This window comes from Myotis nattereri (genome assembly GCF_964212035.1).
Source record: "Myotis nattereri genome assembly, chromosome: 2".
Classification (NCBI taxonomy): domain Eukaryota; kingdom Metazoa; phylum Chordata; class Mammalia; order Chiroptera; family Vespertilionidae; genus Myotis; species Myotis nattereri.
The window spans coordinates 214,294,553-214,315,875 of record NC_138076.1 but is presented as its reverse complement, the minus strand read 5'-3'; the positions used below and the strand labels follow the sequence as shown (position 1 = coordinate 214,315,875).

The 21,323-nt window shown below is 58.2% G+C and overlaps 1 protein-coding gene across 1 annotated transcript in view; it reads right to left on the bottom strand.

The window, feature by feature from the left end:
• LOC308513599 (uncharacterized protein) overlaps positions 1 to 20,431 on the bottom strand; it is a 43,401-nt gene extending 22,970 nt beyond the window's left edge. The window contains exon 1 of the mRNA XM_081083759.1: positions 20,222 to 20,431. The gene's annotated coding sequence lies outside the window, so the exon portion shown is untranslated. The remainder of the gene's footprint in view (positions 1 to 20,221) is intronic.
• Positions 20,432 to 21,323: the final 892 nt, after the last annotated feature.

Below are 21,323 nucleotides of genomic sequence, written 5' to 3'. Positions count from 1 at the left end.
GAGGAGGGGAAGGAGGGTGGGGGGAAGCCAGGCGCCCAGGGCCCCGCAGCCCCGAGAGAACGCCTGGGGGCGACGGCCGTGCCCGCGAGCCCGACGCCCCCGTTCCGCAGAGAGGTCAGAGCTTCGGCTGTGCCCAGAATACCAACGAGGCCTCCCGGGGCCCCCGCCATGCCCACTGCAGGCGAGGACAGGGCGCGGCCCCTCCCGCCTCCCCCCTCCGCCATGCACCCTCCTCCCAGGGCCCGAGCGCGCGGGCGGGGCCGGCGGCGCGAGCAGCGGATTCGCCGCCCGGGCCCCGCGCCTCGCCCCGCAGCCCCGCGTGCGCGCCCCCGCGGGCTCGCCGCCCTGGGCGCTCCCCGCCCGCGCGCCCCCGCCCGCAGCCTCGCCCGCCTGCGCGCGCCAGGCAGGGGGTACCGCGCTGCGGGAACCCAGCCGCTTTTTGCTTTGAGCCCTGGAGCCCGCGCACCCAAGGGGCGGGGGGGTGGGGGGTGGGCAGCAAGCAATAGCCCAGCCCGCCCCGCCGCCCTGGCACTAAGGCGGCTGCTGGAGCGCGCTCGGCGGCTGCGCTCGAGGTCCCGGCTGCCATGATTGCGGGCAGTGAGGCGCGCGCGCACGCTCGGGCCCAGCTTGGGGACCCCCGGCGGACCGACAGCCCCCGGTCTGACCACGGCCCTGTGCGCGCCGGGGGCCGCAGCGGGGGGCCGCAGCCGGGGTCGCCGGGCTGGTCCTTGCGGGGGCCAGTGAGCCCCATGGAGCTCTAGACTAGGCTCCAGCACAGAGTTCAGGGTCATCGGTGGTGAACGGCTTTCTCCAGGGCAAGGCGGTGCCAGTGGGACTCCATGGGGTCTTCCCAGACACCGCCGCGGGCTGGCGGAGCGAGGGGCGCCTTGCGCAGCGGGGTAGGGGGTGGGGCGCTCGGGGTCTGGTGAAGTGGAGGGGAGAAGCGCCCTGTGCCCAGAGATGGAGGGGGTGTCAAACGTGCCTGGCAGAGGTGAGAGAATCTTCACAGTGCCCCGGGGAGGCGTGGGATGGGCGTGGGCACCGTGCCCGAGCCGCTGCCCAGCTCCGAGCTTGCTCTCTTCCTTCCTCAAAGAAACAACTTCCTGCTCCCCGGGCCCAGGGCGCAGAAGCTGCGGGAGAAGTTACAGGCCGCAGCCTTGCTCTCCGAGCCTGAGGACTGCACTGCTGCCCCGGCTCCTTCCCGCCCCTGCAGGGGGTCGCTCCTGGCCAGGCTCCAGGGTCCAGGCAGGGTCAGAATCCTGCGAGGCCACAGCAGCTTTTGTTGCCGGCTCTGCGGGGGCGCCTGAGTGTCCCCCCACCCCCAGAGGGGTCAGCTTGAGCTTATGGCACTAGAAGACCCTGACAGGGTTCACTGTGCTCATAACCCCATCTTCCTGCCAGGCCCTGCCCCGCTCAGAGCCAGATGGGCCTGGCTGTCCTCAAGCACCCATGAAGACTGCCCCGAAGAAGGGGGGCCCCTGGGCCCCATCCCAATGGCTCTGCCCCCCCCCCCCACCGGCCTTGGCATTCTCACTACAGTGTCCCTTGACGTCACATCTCGCCATTTCTGTGAACCAATGGAAACTTGCCTGCTGTCATAAATATATATATACTTTTTATGCTATTGGTAAATTCAAAAGTTCCTTGCGTGCCCTCCTCCCAGGAAACTCCATCCAGGTTGGGTTGGACTGCCCAGGAAAGGGGGAACAGGCCGCCCTGGCCAAGGCTGGGCGGGGGCCGCTGGAGCAGCTCCCCAAGGACCTCTGCTGCCCACTGACCACCTTGGAGGCTCCCTAGACCCCCATGGCCTTGGCCTTGAGTTGTGCTGCCCCCACTCTGTGACACACACGTGCTGGGGGAGGGAGGGCGGAGAGGACACCAGGCCACATGCAGAAGCCTCCTGAGGGTGCTTCCCGGGTGAGAATGGCACTGTAGCCTCTTCTTTCCAGGGATGGATTTTTTCTTTTTCCTGAGAGGACATGCAGCCTTAGAAAATGGAACAGACACGTTTCCCAGTTCATCTTTTCATCGAAATCCTGACCGACTTTCACTTTCCATGCTGCTGACAACCAGCAGAGCGGGTGACTTCACCGAGGGGTGTGCGCCCCTCCCCCTGCGGAGGACGGAGGGGGGTCTCTGGCGCCCAGTCAAGGGCCAGGGTCGGGAGCTGGAAGTGCAGGCATCCTGCGCCCCTTCCTCCGAGAAGGCTGGCTCTCGGCAGCCCAGACTCGGAATGCTGCCCCCGTCCTAGCAGCACCGCGGGGACACACGACCTCTTGTCCGGCCCAGGCCTTTATCATCGTCTTCGCTGCCCTAAGCCCCCGCTGGACACGGTGTGTGCCGTAAGGAAACACGTCCCCGTGAGACCAGCGTGTCGGGCAGTTCCACAGCCACAAGTCCCTGTGTGTCCCCTCCTGTGCCAGCCACGCCAAGAAGAGCCTCACCCTGACACCCTTATAAACCCCCTCCGCCCCATCGTTCTCCTGGATGGTTCAACTACTTTAAAAAAACAGATTAAAGACATTTGTGGTTCAGCAACTTTGGGGGCTGCAGAGCCACCAAAAAAAAAAAAAAAAAGTTTCCAGTGGTCAGCAAACTCATTCGTCACCAGAGCCAAACATCAACAGGACAACGATTGAAATTTCTTTTGAGAGCCAAATTTTTTAAACTTAAACTCTATAGGTAGGCACATTGTTATTAACTTAATTAGGGTGCTCCTAAGGCTTAGGAAGAGCCACCCTCAAGGGGCCAAAGAGCCGCATGTGGCTCCCGAGCCGCAGTTTGCCCACCACGGGACTAGACTGAACGCAGAAGTGAAAACATCGTAGGTGCAGGCCCTTTTAATACCAAATCTTGTTTTTCTGAAATAATGAGCAAGCTGGGTAACAACTGAATGGGGATTTTGGAAATAAATATATGGTTCCTATTCTCACGTAAAACCATCCCCAAACGCAGAGCCGAGAAATGCTGCTTAGCACGTGCGTGCGCGCACACACACTCCACACCCAACAACCACACTGTAATCTATTTATAATCACTTTGCTAAGCACTCGAAATATTATAACTAATGTGATATATGTTTTGTGATTAAATGGGTGGATTAAAACATTGAATTAAAAAAGCCACAAAGAAAAAGAGATTATCTTCCATTATGCCACTTCCAACTTTTGCTCCGTGGGTACAAATACACATCTGACAACTGTGTCATTACAGAAGGCAGCGACTAGATGCCAGGATATTAGCTTGGTAATTTTCACCTGAAATCATGGTATAATCAGGCCGCCAGCTAACCTTTTTATTAGCTCATTTTTTTTCTCACGCTTACACAGTCGTAAGTTAACTTAATGCTGTTTCTCTCCTCCCAATTATTATTTGGTAAAACAAGGAACTGGGTGAGTCAGAGCAATAGTCGTGAACACACACTCTTTTTAAAAATCCCCTCTTACCTGGCGTGGACTGAGAGAGAACGTGGCTGCAAACTGGGAAATCAAACACCAGCACTTGGGTGATGCCGTTGGGGGCGGTTTGGGTTGCTTTTTAAAGTCTTTTCCTAACTCACTATCACCCCACATGATTCGAGGTAAATGGTCTGAGAGGAGAAGGCGAATATTTGCTTTGCCGACAAGTGTTCTGTGTTATGACGGCCGGGTTTCCCGCGGAGCCGGCCGGGCCGTGGCCCACGCGGACCCGAGGTCAGCTATGTGAAAACTCAGTCACACGGAGCTCTCGCCAGACCAGGATGTTTATAGGATCGGCCTCATACGGTTATTTTTTCCTGATTTCTCCCAAGATCTGTCTGTTGGGAATGCAGCGGCGACTTCCTGCTCGCCCGCCCGTCCGTCCGCCCGCCCGCGCTCTCGGCCCCAGGGTCCCGGCTCGGCCCGGGCAGGTCCCGCGCTTCGGTTTAGTTTCCCTTCGCCCCACGCCGGGCCGGGATGCTCACCAGTTGAATGTTTTCTGTGTCCGAGGCGTCCTCGGAGTCAGCGAACAGATGCCTTTAATCTAATTCAGGCGGCGGGGCGAGTGTCAGTGGAAACTTACATTTGTCACTGGGGTTTGGAACATGCAGCCCGCACACCCCAGAAAAATGCGGACTTTCCGGCCGGCCCCGTCCACTCCAGGCTGGGAGCGGGCCGCGGCCTCTGGGTAAGACGCCGCTTCCTCCGTGACCCCCGTGTCCTCGGGAGGAGCCGGGGGGGCTGCGGAGAGAGCACCCCCGGCCGCGGGATGCTGCTCTCCCGTCTTTGTCGGAGTCCTTTGCAGGCCGGGGGTTCCCTTCCCACCGGCCGGTTTTGTAATAACTTGCCCCGCGTGGTGGAAGCTTCATGTGGACTCCCGGTGATTTACACACTCGCCGATGAGCACCGATGGCGGTGGCCCGGGGCGGGCGTTCTCCGCGGAGGGAGGCGGCGGGCGGCGCCTGCTAGTTTAGCTAGAAGCAAAACCCGAGCGAGCCGGCCCTGCGCGCGGTCTCCGGTCTCCGAGGAAGGAGAGGTGAGCGCGCGCCGTCGGAAGGGTCTGTCCGTCTGAGCATAATGAAGCAATTTTCAAAACCTTTTGCTTTCGCTCACTCAGTGTTATGTCAAACTTGGCGTGACAACCAGCAACAGAAATGAGGCCCCGGCTGTGGAGCGAGCATGTTTGGGGGACACAGCGCAGAGCGGGGCTCTGCTTCGGCAGCCCCCCACCCCCACCCCCCGCGCCCCAGGCCGTTTCTGGGTGTCCTTTCATTTAAAAAAAACATATCTGAAGAACAGACTTTGCGGCCCGCAGCTGACAGCGATCAGCCGCACGTCCTCCGCTCCCGCGACTGACAGCGGCCACTCCACACCCCGCGCAGCCCGTGTTTGTTCAGAAACCTTCCGCGAGCAGCTGTTTTATCGTCGTCCACACACCTTGGAAAGTCCACGCACTCGCTTTCCACGATGTGTTACCTACGTGTGTATATAAAAAAAAGTCTAACAACCCTGGAAGCATTCCTAAGAAGTTAATTATTATTTTTCAAATAAAAGAACATAAAACAACTAGGAGTCTCCATAAATGTGTGTTCAATCATACACATGTATAAATGTGGGAACAGGCCGTAGATGAAACACAGATGCCAGTGTGAAAGTCCTCCCTGGCAGATGAGGAGCTGCAATTAATATCTGCATTCCAACGCGGCAACAGCGCAGACCAGAAAACAGGAATTGGGGGTGCCGGGCCGGCCTCAGGTACACATGCGCCTGCATCTCCAAGGCCGCGCCAGCGCCTCGGATTTGTACCGGAGAGAGCAAAAAGCATGTTTGAAAACTCAAAGTTACCTTTCAAAGAGAAGTGGGCGCTGGGTGTATGTTAGTCTCCCAGTCCTGCAATTTCTAAAATGGAGTCATCACAAATTGGGAAATTAACATTCTTCTAAAGAATTCATTGTGCCACTTACAGCCAATTTTTATGAGCAATTAAAGATAAGTTAGAGCGCGGAGTTTGTTTCTGGGAGAAGGTACGGATTTCCACAAAAGTGAAAGGACATCAGAAAATGTGAAAGGAATTTCACTCCCCAAATGTCTAAGGAATGCCTTCCTCTCGCAGCCGAAAGCCTTGATTTATTTGAAGTATTTTTAGATCTTATTAATCCTTTATAGGGGTCTGAAAGAGTCGTTATTTTAATGACCACATATGCTTTTTAAATCACATCTAAGGAGAATTTAGCTATTAAAAACTTAAAGCAATTTTAAACTTTAAAAACTGTCAAATGTTTACTTAAAAATTTTTAAACAATGCTGAAAGGCTTGTGAAAGTCAGTTACATTTTTTTTCCCCCTTCCCCACAAATGGAATGAGAATTTTAGGATCCTTTCTTAGCCGCTCGGCTCTTCGGAGATCTAGGTAAAGTATGAGCTCTTTAGGAGAAAAAAAGGGGGGGGGCCAGGAAAGAAAATAAACCCAGAGTTGAAACTCAAACGGTGCATTGTTAAATTGCAAGGGACAGCAAGAACTTAAAAAAAAAAAACCAGGCTTCACAGATCACTTCTTTAGAATGATTGCAGCAGCCTCGCTGCCTGCGGGACGGACACATGCGGAATGAGGGATGGGGGCGCCGAGGATCACTTGTTTGAAATTTGACCACACTGGTCTTATTTATTTAAATACTCCCATTTTATTTTTTTTTAATCTAATACAATTTCCAGACAGCACAGGTAAGTACTTTGCTTTCTACATAATGAGTTTCATTTTCCAGACTCGGTCTAAACAGCGCGGCTTTTAGGTCGCTAACAAAAAGGCAAGGTTAAGGCCAGATTTTTCATACATTCCCTTTCCACAAAAAGTGAAGAATGTCTTAACTAAATTTATGGCTGCGAGACAAGATCCTATTAATGGCTGCAAAAAAAAAAATACTAAAAAAGAAAGCAGTGCTTTTGTTCTGTCTTGCTCCTTGCTGTGTGCATAGAGCAACTTTTGGTGTAATTCCTAATTGTGAAAAAACTTGAAGTTTTGTGGGGGTTTTTTTTTCCAACCAAAAGACGATGATAATCTAAACAATCTGACTCTGATGAGGGGTGCCGTGAACTTTGAAAATAAGACGTAACCTAATGAGCAGAAAATAAAAACAGGATGAACATGTATTTTTTAAATGTTTTTCAAAACCCCGAGCAACTTGGCCGGCACTTTCCCTCCTGGGCTCGCTGGGAGGATGCTCACAGGCAGGAATTTTTTAAACTATCATCAAGCGTTTGTGCTTTTGCTGATATCTTATCTGGTAACCAGTTTTTCAACTCTGCCTTCTAAATATCCGGCTCCAGGGCGGCCCTTCCCAGCCCCCTCGTCCAGGGGGAGGCTGTGGACCAGAAACCGGCGCCTCTGTCCCCCACACTCATAACTTCTCTGAAATCAGCCGTCTCTCGCACGTAGGACGCCGGAAATTTCTAGGAGGCCTCTGAGCCTCACTGGGGAGCTCCTCATGCTGGGAAAAAACTTCGCAGCGCACACCTGGATCTACAAACTCGGAAAAATTAACCAGCTGTAGCCAAAAAGCAAAACACTCAGCCACCCGAACAGTCTGCGCGGAACACAGGGCTCTTTGACGTGCGTGACAAGAAGACATAAATAAAACCGCTTGGGGCAGACAGGCTGAATGAGCCTTTCAAGACAGCCCCTCGGTGCCTCCAACTTTAATATTAGAGCATTAAATGTTAGCAGCACGGGAAACATCCCGGGGTGTGTGTGTGGGTGTGTGTGCACTTGAAAATATGTGTGTGCACATGTATGTGCATGCAGGCATGTGTGCTGTGTATGTACACACGCGCCTGTGTGTGTGTAGAAATAAAAGTTTTTGCTGCCCTTCTGGTGTGGGACCGACTTGAGGCGCTGGGGAGCCCCAAGCCAGGGGCAGGGCAGGCCCTACCTGTGCTCTTGGGGTCACCCCCTTTTCCATCCCACACAGGCAAAGGTCCCAAGCCAGCAAACAGGGGACCTGCTGGAGATAACAAGATCCGTTCTCAGATAGAGCAAACCATTCCCCGCAGGACAAAAAAAAATGGTGTTTTCTGCGTGGCCAACGCTGACCTCATGCCCCATCATTAGGACAAAAGCAGCCAGGCCAGAGGGGAGTGAGGCCAGGGGCTGAGGCCTCTCCACCCCGCAGCTCCGCTCCCTCGGGAGGGACAGCCAATCGGGTGCCCTGGGCTGGGGTTCGGGTCCCACAGATCCTGACCCCAGCCAGCTGGGCCCGCTGCACAGAGTCGGGCCTGGGACCCTGGGCGCTCCGGCGAGGGCCTCCAAACCCTCAAATCCAAGATCCCACCCGAGAGGCCATCTTGTCTTGTTCAAAGGCCTGGGGCCCTCTCTCTTGCCCAGTTTCTCACCAGGCGTGGCCCACGCCCTCCTCACAGCCCCTGCAGGGGTTTCGACACAGTGCAGCTCAGCAAAAACACCCCACGTGTCCAAGAGGTGCCAGGTACCCCAGGAGTTGCTGAGTCTGAGTCAGAAAACAGCCGCGGGGGCAGGGGGGGTCCCAGGTTGTCAGCAGACACCTTGTGCGTGCATTGAGGGCTTCTCCCCCGCCCCGCCCCGCCCCTCCCCGGATCCCACAGCCTGAGACGAAGATGGAACAGCCTGTCACCGTAAGTGCATTCCTTCCTAAAGACCAGGGAGAGGAGGCGCGGGGATGGAGTAGTGACTTGGCCAAGATTGCACAGACCTGGGGCCTCCAGCCGCCGCAGGCGCACACAGCACTGTTATTTTTTATATTTGCTTTTTTTTTAAAGAAAAACATCACCACCCCCCTCTTCGTGCTCCCTCACACATAGGCGTATTTTATAGGTAAGAGCAGTTCCCAAGAAAAACAGAGCCTCATTGAAATCTGGGCCCCAGAACGCGGAGCGCCGGCCAGCTCCTGTGACCTCCCTCCCCCACAGCCGGCTTCGGTCATCCGAGGCGTCCACCCTTCCCTGCCAGGTGCATCCTGATCACCCCCTCCCGCTGCCGGGAAGAATGGACCTCCGGTGTGAAATCGCAGACACAGCTCCCACGGGGCCTGCCGGGGCCTCCCCACAAAGCCGCCTCACCTGAGCGGAGGGGTCACCAGTGCCCGGGGCCACCGCCCTTCCCGCCCAGCCAGCACCCTGCACCAGGGCTGCCCGGCCAAGCGGGCAGGCGCTCAGAGCCGCCCTGCTGCTTGAGGTCCCGGGAACCTGGTGGCCCCTGTCTGTGGTCTCCATACAGACGGCCAGCGGGTTACCAAAATGGCCTGAAAAACCTCAGTCTCCCATCAGCCAGGACGTGCCCGCCTCCCCGGGAGAGGCTCGCTAAGCGGGTTCTCTCCTGGAGGGGGCCTGGGCACCAGCATTCTGCAGGGGCAACCGTGTGCTGATCACCTCAAGAAAGGGGGGAGGTGGGTGCTTGCAGCCGCTGGAGGAAGGACGGGAGGAAGGACGTGAGGAGAGAGGGAACTCGGTCACTTGGGAAACAGTTCAGAGCAGAGCTCCACAGCTGCCCCTCGCAGCAAAGGTCTGCGCCCCCCGCGCCCAGCCCCCTCTGCGCGGGCCCCCACTCCAGCTCCAGCCTCATTACTGCAGGGCCTGGCCCCACAGAACACCGCGTCTTCCCCAGGCCGGACCCCGCGTCAGAATAGTCCGCTCCACAAAGGACGAGCTCAGAAACAAACTTAACATTTTAAAAAGTCTCCCTGGAAAAGGAGGCGGACAAAACTATGAAAGACGCGGGCCGCGGAGCAGGGGCCCGGCTGGCGTGGCCAAGGACGCGGGCGCCGCTCTGTTCCGCCGTCCAAGGCCGCGGCCTCCCAGGCTCTTTTCTCTGGCTTCTTTTTTGAGCCTAATTATATGAGAAAGTGCTTTCGAAAAAAAAAAAAAACAGACAAAAACCTTTAAAATTTTTTTTTTAAAGTTACAAAAGCTAAGTCTCAAAAGCTTTCTAAAAAAGACAAAAACCTTTAAAATTAAAAAAAAGTTACAAAAGCTAAGTCTCAAAAGCTTTCTAAAAAACAGACAAAACCTTTCAAGTAAATTAAAAGTTACACAAGCTAAGTCTCAAAAGCTTCTGGGGATAAAACGCATAACTTTGTCCAGCGTCTGAGGCAAAAGCGAAGCACACAGGGCACAGATTGGTCCCGGCCGGAACTCGGGGCCCACGGCCTCACACACCTGGGCGTGGGGGCGCCCAGCACGCGGGTCCCGGGAAGACGGTGCTTCGGGAAGAGAAGCGTCGCGGGGAGACAGCCGCTGCAGAGGGTCTGGGGGCCCTGGTTTCCGCACAGGGTCCGTGGCGTCTGCGGGGCTGCATCGGCTCTCCTTCGTCGTTTGCAGGGTTTCCGGCAGAAATAAAGACCTTGACTTCCCAGAGAGAGAGACACGAGGCACAGCAAACCTGTTCTCTCTGCGCCTCCGCCGGGGCTGCAGACGGGACGGGTTCGCTCCAGCTCTGCAGGCGAGCGGCCTCCGCGCGCCTCCTCCAGGCAGCCCCGGGCTCGCGTGCAGGCCGGCGGGCTGAGCCCGCGGGGCCGGCGGACGCGGAGACCAGGGCGGTCCGGGTGGCCGTCAGGCCTGGAGTCCGGGGCTTGCGGGGGGCGTGGCCTGCCGCGCGAGCGTGTGGCTCGACCCCCCGTGTAACCGTGTCGGTGTCGTGTCCGGCGCGGGGGCCAGGCGGGGGCCGAGTCCGAATCCGATCCCGAGGCGAGCCCGGGGCAGGGTCCGCATGCGTCCGCACCCGCGTCAGGCTCTGCGCAGCGGGACGGGGTTGAGGTTCCGCTCCGCGTCCGAGTCCACATCCCTGTCCGAATCCGAGGTAGAGCCGGGGTCCGGGTTGGGGATCCGAGTCCGAGTCCGAGTCCGAGTCCGAGCCCAGGGCAGAGCCGGGCTCTGGGGTAAGAGGCGGCCCGGGTCCAAGTCCGACGCGTCGGGAGTCGGGTCTGCCGCGCAGCCGGGAGGGGCCCGAGTGCAAACAGAGGTGGAGAGTCTGAGGCTGGGGCGCGTCAGTCAGCGATCGCGGTTCCCAGCCGGGACCCGAGTCCGAATCCTGAGCCGAGCCCGGGGCCAGGCTCGGAGCGAGTCCGCGTCTGGATCAGTGTCCGAGTCCGTGTTCCGGGCAGAGCAGAACCCAGCCCAAGCCGCGGTCCGCGTTGGAGTCCGAGTCTGTGGAGGCAGCGGCGGCAGCGGCACGCGCCCCAATTAGCCACGGTCTGACGTGGTCACGGGGTTCGACAAGGTGTCCGGGGTAGAGCCGGCATCCGAAATCAAAACGGCAGCAGCGCGCGCCCCCAATTGGCCGCAGCCTGGGCTTGCGGTCCGTGCCCGAGTCGTGTCCGAGGCAGCGGTTGGGGTTCGCGTGCAAGTCCAGGTCCGAGGCCAAGTCCGCGTCGGAGTCTGCGGCAGCAGTGGCGGCGGCCGCGGCATGCGCTCCGATTAGCCGCGGTCGGAGCCGTGGTCTTGGGGTCTGACGTATCCCGGAACTAAAGCTGAGATCGCGGTCCGAGGTTATGGTCCGTGTCGGAGTCCAAGTTTGATTCCGTGTCCGGGGCAGACCCGAGGTCCGGGACCCGACGCCGTGCCGCGTCCAAGTCCATGTCCGCGTTCCGGGCAGAGTTGCGGTCTGAGCCGCTGTTAGTATCCGCGCCCGAGTCCGCCGGCGGCGGCAGCGGAACACACCGCCAGGAGCGCAGTCCCGGCTTGGGGTCCGTGCCGAGTCCGTGAACGTGGTTGGGATCCGTGTCCCTGTCCCTGTCAGAGATTGTGTCCGCGTCCGAGTCCGGGTTTGGGGTCTGTATCCGAGTCCGCGTCTCTGTCCCGGGTGGAGCCTCGGTCGGAGCCGCTGCCCGAGCCCGTATCCGAGTCCGCGTCTGCAGCGGCGGCGGGCGCGCGCGCTGCGATTACCCGCAGGTCGAGTTTTAAGTCCGTGCCTGTGGGCGTGTCCGTGGGCGTGTCCGTGGTTGGGGTCCACGTCCGAGGCCGGATTTGGGGTCTGTATACGAGTCCACATCCGTGTCCGGGGTAGAGCCTCGGTCGGAGCGGCTCTCCGTATCCGAGCCCGAGACCGCGTCTGCAGAGGCGGGGGCGCGCGCGCATGCGCACCACAGCCACAGTCCGAGCTCGGATCCGTGTCTGTGGTTCGGTCCTTGTCCGACCCTGGGTCCGCGTCCGAGTCCAGATCTGGGTTCTGTGTCTGAGTCCGTGTCCGTGTCCCGGGTAGAGCTTCAGTCCCAGTCCGAGTCCGCGTCTGCAGCGGCGGGCGCGCATGCTGCAATTAGTCGCAATCCGAGCTTTCGGGTCCGTGCCCGAGGCCGGGGTTTGCGTCTCAGCCTGGGGTTGGGGGTCCATATCCGAGTCCGGGGTTGGGGTCCGCGTCAAAGCCGGGGGTTAGGGTCCACGTCTGAGTCCGAGTCCGGGGTTGAGGTCCGCGTCTGAGCCCGGAGTTGAGATCCGAGTCCGGGGTTGGGTCCGCGTCAGAGCCGGGGGTTGGGGTCCGCGTCTGAGCCCGGGGTTGGGGTCCGCGTCTGAGTCCGGAGTTGAGGTCCGTGCCCAAGTCCGGGGTTGGGGTCCGCGTCTGAGCCCGGGGTTGGGGTCCGCGTCTGAGCCCGGAGTTGAGGTCCGTGCCCGAGTCCGGGGTTGGGGTCCGCGTCCGAGTCCGGGGTTGGGTCCGCGTCAGAGCCGGGGGTTGGGGTCCGCGTCTGAGCCCGGGGTTGGGGTCCGCGTCTGAGTCCGGAGTTGAGGTCCGTGCCCAAGTCCGGGGTTGGGGTCCGCGTTCGAGTCCGGGAGTGAGGTCCGAGTCCGTCTGTCTCCAAGTCCGCGTCTGTGTCCAGGCAGACCCGCGGTCGGAGCCGCTGTCTGTCTCCGAGTCCGCGTCGGCAGCGGCAGGGCGCGCGCCGCGATGAGCCGCATTCTAGGCTCAGAGTCCCTGCTCGAGCCCGGAGTTGGGGTCCGCGTCCGTGGTTGGGGTCCGCCTCCGCGTCCGAGCCCGTGGTTGGGTCCGGGCCCGAGTCCGCGTCCACATCCGCGTCCGCCAGTATCCGAGTTCACGTGCTTGTCCCGGGGCGAGCCTCGGTCGGAGCCGCGGTCTGTATCCGCGTCCAAGTCCGTGTCTGCGCCGCATTAGCCGCCGACTACGCTTGGGGTCAGAGCTCGGACCAGTGTCTGACACCGTGTCCACCTCCGAGCCCGGGGCTGCGGTCTGTGTCCGAGTCCAGGTCCGCTTCCCAGGTAGCGCCTCGGTGGAGGCCGCTGTCCGTCCCCGTCCCCGTCTCCGGGTCCGCCTCCGCCTCCGGGTCCGCCTCCGAGTCCGCCTCCGCGTCCGCGGCACGCGCCGCAATTACCCGCCGACCGAGCTTGGGGTCTGAGCCCGAATCCGTGTCCGTGGTTGGGGTTGGGGTCCGTGTCCGTGTCCGTGTCCGTGTCCGTGTCCGTGTCCGAGGCAGCGCCGCGGTCCGAGCCGCGCTCCGCCTTCGAGTCCGAGTCCGAGCCCGTGTCGGACCCCAGTCCGTGTCCAGGTCCCAGTCCTCGGAGGCAGCACGCGCCCCAATTAGCTGCGGGCGGGCGGCCGCATTGAGGGCGAACAAAGGGCACGACCCAGGGTCAGGGAGTCGGGGGCCCGCGCCCGCCGCTTTGTTCGCCGTGTTGTTTACTTTGCCGAACGAAGCGCACAATATAGTGACTAAAGCGGATTAGAGGGTCGCGCCCCGGAGGCCGAGGGACCTCCCAGCCTGGCGCCGCCCAGGCGGGCTGGCCTGCCGGTGCAGACCCCGTGCCCCGGGGCCGCGGGGAAACTGGGGGGCCGCCCGGGGCCCCGGCACCGCTCACCTGCGCCGCCCGGCGGCCGAGCGGGCAGCTCAGAGCATCCCCGCTGCCGGGCCTTTGCAGCCGCGGGACAGTATGGTATCTGCTGACTCCTCATTTTTTAAAGGTTGCACTTTCCCAGCACCGCCGGTCCTGGGCGTTCGTTTTCCAGGGAAGCAAAGGCCATTTGCTTGAAGGCGGATATTTTACACGGAAACAGATTTTTCCATTTCACAGAATCCTGTAGCGTTATGGGTTGTTGCTTTTTGGTTGTTGTTTTTTTTAATGTCCACCTTTTGTCTTGACACGGCCAGGCACCCTGTGAGTCAGCGAGTGACTTCAGGGTGCGGAATAATATTTTGTGATACAAAAGTCCTGAGAAGTGCTGCTGGGGAAAAATTATTTTCTTTTCTTTCTTTCTTTCTTTCTTTCTTTCTTTCTTTCTTTCTTTCTTTCTTTCTTTCTTTCAAGAAAACAAATGATGAATATATAAATAAACCACTACAATTTCCGCCTAAAGACTACAGTTTTTCATCTGGCTTCATGAATTCACATTCTATATACTTCTCCGACAGGAACTTTTAAATGGCCCCTAAAAAACAAGCAGTCACACGGAAAGTACAAACTCGCATTCAAGCAAAGTCTAACCACGGAGCCAAGAAGCGGAGTGCCGTTTTCTTTCTTTCTTTTTTTTTCCTTTCTCAATGCTATTGTTTGGGGGACAAACATATTTCTCCTTAAGTTCACAAAACGTCTTGAGAATTTTTATGCTATGGTTGTGCAAACACGTATGTTTGGTTAGGGAATCCATGTCCTGTTTGATGAATAAGCCACCTATATGCAAATCTTTTTTAAGGGAACGTATGATATTTACTTACTCTACCTATTTGTGGGCCTAATGAATATTTCTGCTCAGTGCCATCTATCTGCAACTTCTGAAGGAAAATATGCCATTTGTCTATATTTCCACTCACAAGCCTTGAAAGAGGATTTTCCCCCCACTTATAAAAACACCATGTGTTTAGAGAAGGCATAGCTAAATCTAAAGTATAAGTAATTTCGGAGTAAAATATAAAGATAGCTATTTAAGATAGAGACCATTTAAGTAGTAAGTGTAAAATATAAATAATTCAAGTATAAAATACATGGAAAAAGAAAAATCCACCTACGTGCCATTATCCAGAAATAATATTCTATTGTAATTCCTTCCCCACAGTTGACCTGGGCATTCAATTACATAATTCACACCTGCATTTACAGTTTGCAAAGTTTTGTGTCCCCATGTTGTTACAAATGCTTTGTCAATAGCATTTTAACAGTGGCACAATATTATTCCATTCTTTTGTTACATGAAATTTAGCCAGGCTTTCCCTGTTCTTCCAGCTTTCATTTCGCGGAAGTATTTTTCCCGCTATAACTAACATGACAACCACAGTTTTGCCCGTAAACTTTGTCTGCAGTGCTATCTGTTGCTAGGATGCTGGAGCCATTGCGTTATTCCAAGGGGGATAAGGCAGATCCCTGTAGGCTCCACTAATCCGACCAAGAATGAACTTGGAAATTCTAGAATTCCCTTCGGATCACACTTAGTCCAGGAAGCCGTATGGAAATCAGCTTGCTTCCCTCCCAACCCCCCCCACCCCCCTCCCAGAGGCCGGGAACTTTCGCCTGACAGATTTGTGGGACCAGCCCAGGCACAGGCCTGATTGCAGTGCGCATTTGGGAATCAGTGCTGGCCCGTCTCTGCCTCCCTGCCTCCCTGCCTCCCTGCCTCCGAGCCGCTTGGCACCAACCCCGGCAGCGCTGGGTGGGTGGAGGTCAGGCCCAGGCCCAGCACCTGGGAAACATTATCTCCGCGGTGCGGTGCGGGTGAGACTTTGCTCGCCTGAGAAGCGGTACTTGGGATTTGGCCCAAGCCTCTTTCTTTGCTGAGACTTAAAACCTCAGGCCCGACTGTCACTCTGTCGTCCCCCCCAACCCCTTCCGCTCTGTCCTGCGTGGAGAAGGCCTCGCCGTACCCTCCATCTCCATGCTTGGAGTCTGCCATGTGCAGCGCGCCCTTCCCGTCCACGCCCTGATCGGCCCGAGGGCTGGGTCCTGCCTCAGGGCCATGCTGCAGTGTGCCTGGTCCCCCCCCCCCCACCAACCCCGGACCGAGGAAGGCGGTTGAGGGCCGGAGAGGAGCAGTTGGCAGGAAAGAACGGAAGCACCAGGAGGGTAGCGGGCCCAGCCCAGTGCACCGTGGAGGCATCCGAAACCAGAGGCCGAGGGAATCCAGGGCAGAGGGGAGGCGATTCGCGCAAATGTGACCAGAACTTTCCTGGGAGGAGGAGGAGGAACAATTCCCCCTTCCATGCCTTTTTCTGCCTTGTCCAAATTTCCTACAAGGAGCCCACATTGCTTTTATAATTAGAAAACGATCGTATTGCTGATACAACTGTATTTCTTAGACGTCAAATAGATAGAATCCATTCTGCGAATAAAGTGAATTGCTGCTAATGAGTTTACATAAATAATTACAATCCTGTGTTGCCAGGAAAGTTATAAAGATGATTACAGGAGTTTGCGTGTCTCTAGCGCTTTCCCCTCTTTAGAGAAACACTTTCAGACAGAAAACGAAACTGGGCAGCTCTGCTGTGCAAACATTGGCCGCCTGCCGCTGCGGTATTCCTGCTGCAGCCCCGATGTGGGGCCGGGGCAGACCCTTTCCTCCTCGTTTGAGATCTGGGGGTCTCACGAGCCCAGGACCTAACCGAAGGCTTGGCGTCTTCGGTCCCCGGGGCAGCTTCTAGACCTCCAGTCCAGGCACCTTCCTGCAGGGCAGACAATTTCCCCGGGGGAGCAAGTGTGTTTCCTGCATTCCAGGGGTTTTTCCCCCATTCCTGGAGGTGGTGCCTGCAGCCAGGGTGGAATTACAATTAGTGAAGATTTTGTAGGGTTTGCTTTAAAATAATGCTGTTTACACAGGGCCCAGGTTTCACATACGGGACGTATGCCCCAAGTTTGGCAGCCCGGGAAAGTGGCCGGGCAGAGGTGTGAGGGTACCTCAGCCAGGCAGGGTCTGTCTTTTTTCCACGCAGACAGGAGAGCCGAATGCCAGGCGTGCAGAGGACGGTGACTCATGCGGGCCTCTGGGGCCCACGTCCCCAGCAGGACCGGGTGGCCTGGAGCGAACATGCTTGCCTTATCTTATTTTTTTAAGTGGGCCATTTACAGCCCCAGGAGAACAACAGATGGGAAGAAATCAACAAATCAAATGCATTTGATCCCAAGCCTCTTTCTTTTAAAGTGAGTTACCAGGCGAGCCAGGGCGCTGTTTTCGACTCTAAAAGGCAATTTCTAAATTTGGGTTTGGGGGAAGAAAAAAAAGAATTGTCTTCAGACTGAAAATCCCAGGCCTCGCAGAATGCAAGTCAGATACACCCCTCTTTGTGCTAAAATCATCGTAACTGGTTTAAAATAAATCAGAGCAAAACGGCGTGAGCTGAGCATATGCCTCCCATCACGCGCCGTCTGCAGACAGCGGTGGCTGCTGCCGACAGACCCGCTCCGCTCCGCCTGCCTCGGGCGGGCGAGGGGACAGGCCCCGGGCTCGGGGCTGGGATTCTGAGCAGGGAGGCACCGAGGTCCCCGGAGCAAACAGACCTACGCTTTTTAGATTCCAAAGACATCCTCGGTTTTAAACAAGGATTAAATTATAAACTAAAGAATGATAGAATGTAATCAGCAGGTAAGACGGATAAATAGGAGACATTAATTTCCTCCAAGAAAAAATGTCTGGCATTTGGAATTTTTAAGCCGTTAAGTAGATGGTCACATTTAAAAAAAAAAAAAAACAACCCTCTGTGTTACTTGCCCCCTCACACAGGGCACAGCAAACCATGCCTGCCTCCTAAAATAAAAACACATGTCACTTTCATTTAGCAGAGGCTGGCCCAAGTGCGGAATCTCGGCACAGATCATTTTTAAATTAAGGAGACTGTTCGTGTGTTTTCTACCTTTTGCGGGGGGGGGCGGGGGCAGTTACCGTCTCCACGTGTTAATAATTTAACTGTCAAATCACAACAAACAGCTAATTCCGTCTCTGAGACTCCAGGCCGGCAGCCCGGACGCGGAGGTTTTAATTGTGGCTGCTCACTAGCAAAGGGGGCAGAAGCTGCTTTCCCAGTGTCCCCAGACGGGCCTGGGACATGACTAATTCATTTTCTCTCCTCCGTCTATCCAGGCACAGGATTCAAATATTTATATCAGTCTGTTCACTTTAAAACACGAGCGCGGGCACCTCTTCAGGCCCCTCCTTCGCCTTCACAGTTTGGGCTTTTCATTGTTTCCAGACGCGCTGGGCCCGCGCATGGCGATCGCTCGCAGGCGCCCGGGAGATGGTGCGCGGAGCCCGGCGCTCGGCTGGCGCTCATCCGAAAACCCTTCCCGGAGCCGCACAGATAGCGAGGGGCGACCCGGCCCCAGAGCCTCCTTCCCCCGAGGCCAGGGACAGCCTGCAGGCCCGAGCCCGGCTTCTCCCGCCCGGGAGCCTGCCTCTCTCTCGCCCGCCGCCGGCCGGCGTGGCCAAGGGGAACCGAGCCCCGGAAGGGTGCCCCAGCCCGCGGGCCAGGTAGGCCGTGGGCAGCAGGGGGTTAATGGGCCAGCGGGGAGGGTGCAGACAAAAGGCCGCAGCCCGGGAGGAGCGGCCGCTGGGGCAGCGGCGCAGGGCCCGGCGGGCCGGGCGCAGACACAGGGAGCTCTGTGTGCCTGGCCGCCGCCGCACTGTGACTAACCGCCCCACCATTGTGCCCTGAAGCCAGCCCTTTGTGCCCGTCCCCCTGGCGTCTGGGAGCCCCGCAAAGAACCCTCTGCAGCAGCCCCCCTCGCCCTGGAGACTTGCAGCCTCAACACCCACCCGTTCGGCTGAGGGGGGCCAGGCGCACACGCCAGGGAGGGCATCCTCTATCCTGGCCCCGAAAGGCCACCAGCACAAAAAAAAAAAAAAAAAAAAAACAGAGAAAGCAGTCTCCCAACTCGGGGGCCGTGGGCACCGGCTGGACCTGCACTGCCCAGCGCGCAGCCTCGCCCACAGCACCAGGCCGCGGGGCCTTCGCATGCGGAGTCCGCGGGGAACCGTGATGCGTGTGTAAAACACACCCCGGGTCTCAAAGACGTGACATGAAAAAAAAAAATGTAAACTGTCTCCTCAATAATTTGGTATTAATTACATCCGGAAATATGCTATTTTGGATGTGAATTAGATTAAATACATGGTATTTGGGTCGTGAATTTCACCTATTTCTACTGTTGAAAAAACGCAGCATCTGGCACATGTGAAATTCGGCCGCGGCTGTGTTTGCGGCTCACGTTGCTTCTCTGGGAGCTGTGCTGGATGTGGGTGCGGGGGTGGGGACGGGCCTTGCAGCCTGCTCTCTCCCAGGGGACAGGAGCTGGACGGTGTCACCCTGTCTCCGCACTCAGTGACAACCCTCACCCAGGGCCAGGCGTCCTGGGCCCTGGCGGCCACGCAGCCCACAGCCCTCTCTCGGGAATTGGGTCTCGCACACACGTGTCTGGGGAGCTTTGGAAAACGTGTGTGCACAGAAACACGCACGGGAGAGGGCCCTGTGTCCGCCTGTCCTGGCTGGCCTTCGGAGAAGCCACATGCACAGGGCCCCCAGATGGCCCCCAGATCTGACCCCTGGTCCCGGGACAGACCGGACCAGCCCGAGACCCCATCACGACTTTTGTAGACTCAGCATTTACACATTCCGGGCCCTGCCTCCACTAGACTAACAACACCTACGGCTGCACTGGTGGACAGATGGGTGTAATCCAGGCAGAATTCACCATTATGTGTTCATTATGATCACAGTCAGTTTTTTCTTCTGACTTGAAGAGACATTAAAATGAAAACATATTTGTGAGCCCGGGGCACTGAGCCTCCCTGGACCGACCTGCCAGTGCCCACACGCCCGCTGCTCTGCACCCTAACCCAGGGAGGCCCGCCCCCACTTCTGTACTTGGGGCTCATCCATCTTTTCTCCGGTGACCTGATGGCCTCCCTCTCCCTGGAACTTATCCCGTAAGCTCTGCCCTGAATACACAGTGTGTGGAGCCTCCACCGGCCACCAAAACACTTTCCACATGATTTTTGAAACACCAGAACCGGTCACGAGAAAGGCCCAGGATCCCAGCGTGGCCGAGGCTCCAAGTCAGCAGGCACCAGGACCCCCCAAGCACAGCGCTGGGGTCCCCAACCAGATGCCCAGGCACCGCGGTCAACACCAAAAGACCACACGGTCCAGCACGCCTGAAGGTGACGCCAGAGGTGACCGTGACAACGCCTGGGGGCCCACCGCGTGGCAGCTCTGTGCAGGCCTGGGCACCCGACCCTGGTCCTCACGCCCCTGCAGCGGCCCTGCCTCTGGACGGGCCGTGGGTGGGCCTGGCTTTGCAGCATGTCCCAGAGAGAGGCCTCAGGCCAGTGCCTCCCTGTGCCACCAGGCCAGGCCCGGGCCGGCCGCTGGGGAAGCCCGGTGCAGGAGATGGTTAAAATTCTGCATCCTTTTTGCATCCGCCTCCAGAGGAAGCGCTGCTTTTTTTTTTCCTCCCAAGCAGGAGGAGTTTAAAAAAAAAAAAAAAAAAAAAAAAAAAGCTGAGAGCAGCAATTTGCAGGCCTTGGGATGTTTTTCTCCTTGACAGCCCTGGGCCCCGCCTCGCAGGGCCTGCCCGCGGCCACAGCTCCGCGCCCTCCTGCCTGGGCCCCATGTGAGCTCGCTGGCCTCCCCTTGGCCCCGGGGGGCCCAGAGGGAGGGCGGGAGGGAGGGAGGACGGCCGGGAGAGAGCAGCCCGGCCTGGCACTGACCTGCTTTGTGCCCAGCCCTCCCAGCGCTCTCCCCCTGCAGGCCGGCCCAGCCCGCCTCACTGCCTGCTGCCCGCCCGGCTCCCACCCTGTGCCCACCCGGGTGCCCTCACCTTCTGGGCCCCGGCCTCCCGGCTGGGGTGCTGCTTGAGCCCAGGGCGCCCGGCCACGTCCTCCGCTGCCGCCGCTTGCCCCACCCTGCTGCCCGCGCGGCGAGCCTGGCACCATGCCAGGCTGCCTGGGAGCCCAGCCCGGGCAGGAGGGAGGGGTGCGGCGGTGCCAGGGGAGGGAGAGGCCCAGATGCCCGGCCGGCCCACGGGGCCTCCTCCGTCTCCTGAGTCCCATAAAGACACAGACAGCATGGGCGGTTTAGCGAAAACAGTCATGTGCCCGAGCCGGAGCCCCAACAAAAGCCCTTATTTATTTATTTATTTAGTTCACACACTCAGATCAGCGGCCGCCTTTGTGCACGTAATTTCACACACACAGAAGGGAGGCGGCGATGCCACGGTGCCCCCACCCCGGAGCCGGACAGCCGCCGCGCAGGGCCAGCGTGTCTCCGGCCGCGCATTTCCATATGTAAATGGGGCAGCAGCGTAGGATTAATTAAGGAGGAAAAAGGCAAAAAGGAAGAGACGCGGTGGGGGTGGGAGCCGGGCGTTCTGGGCAGCGGGCTGTGCCAAGGTGCCCGCGCAGCTTAACTCCTCCCCTGCCGGGCGGGAGTGGGGCTGCAGGGGGCCGCTGGGGGGAGCACTAACCCTGCCCCCAGCCTCGGGGTGCACACCTTCACCCGCCTTCGTGTATCGAGTGCCACCCCAGCTTCAAATGCTGCCCCACGTACACTAGCATCCTTGTTTCTCATTCAGAGGCTCGAGGGTGCTGCACCGGGGCTGGGCCGGGGCTGGGAGAGACGCCCCAAAGTTCCTGCTGGGGGGCTGGACCGAGGAGACCCACGGCCGCTCCCGCGCGGGCACAGACTGGCCTTGCACCCTCACCCTCACCCCCCGTGTGCAGCTGCAGGGAGGCCCTGCCCCGGGGAGGCTCCCAGACCCTCCCCATTAAGCCAGCCCCCACCCAGGGCTGCCCACGCCCTCTGCCCTGAGATCGCGGCCTGCTCTGGGAACAGGGCGGGAAGGCCTGCCACCCTTCTGGAAAGAACCAAGGGCTGGGGCCCAGGGAGAGCCAGGGACTCTGGTACTGCTAGAGGCAGGCAGT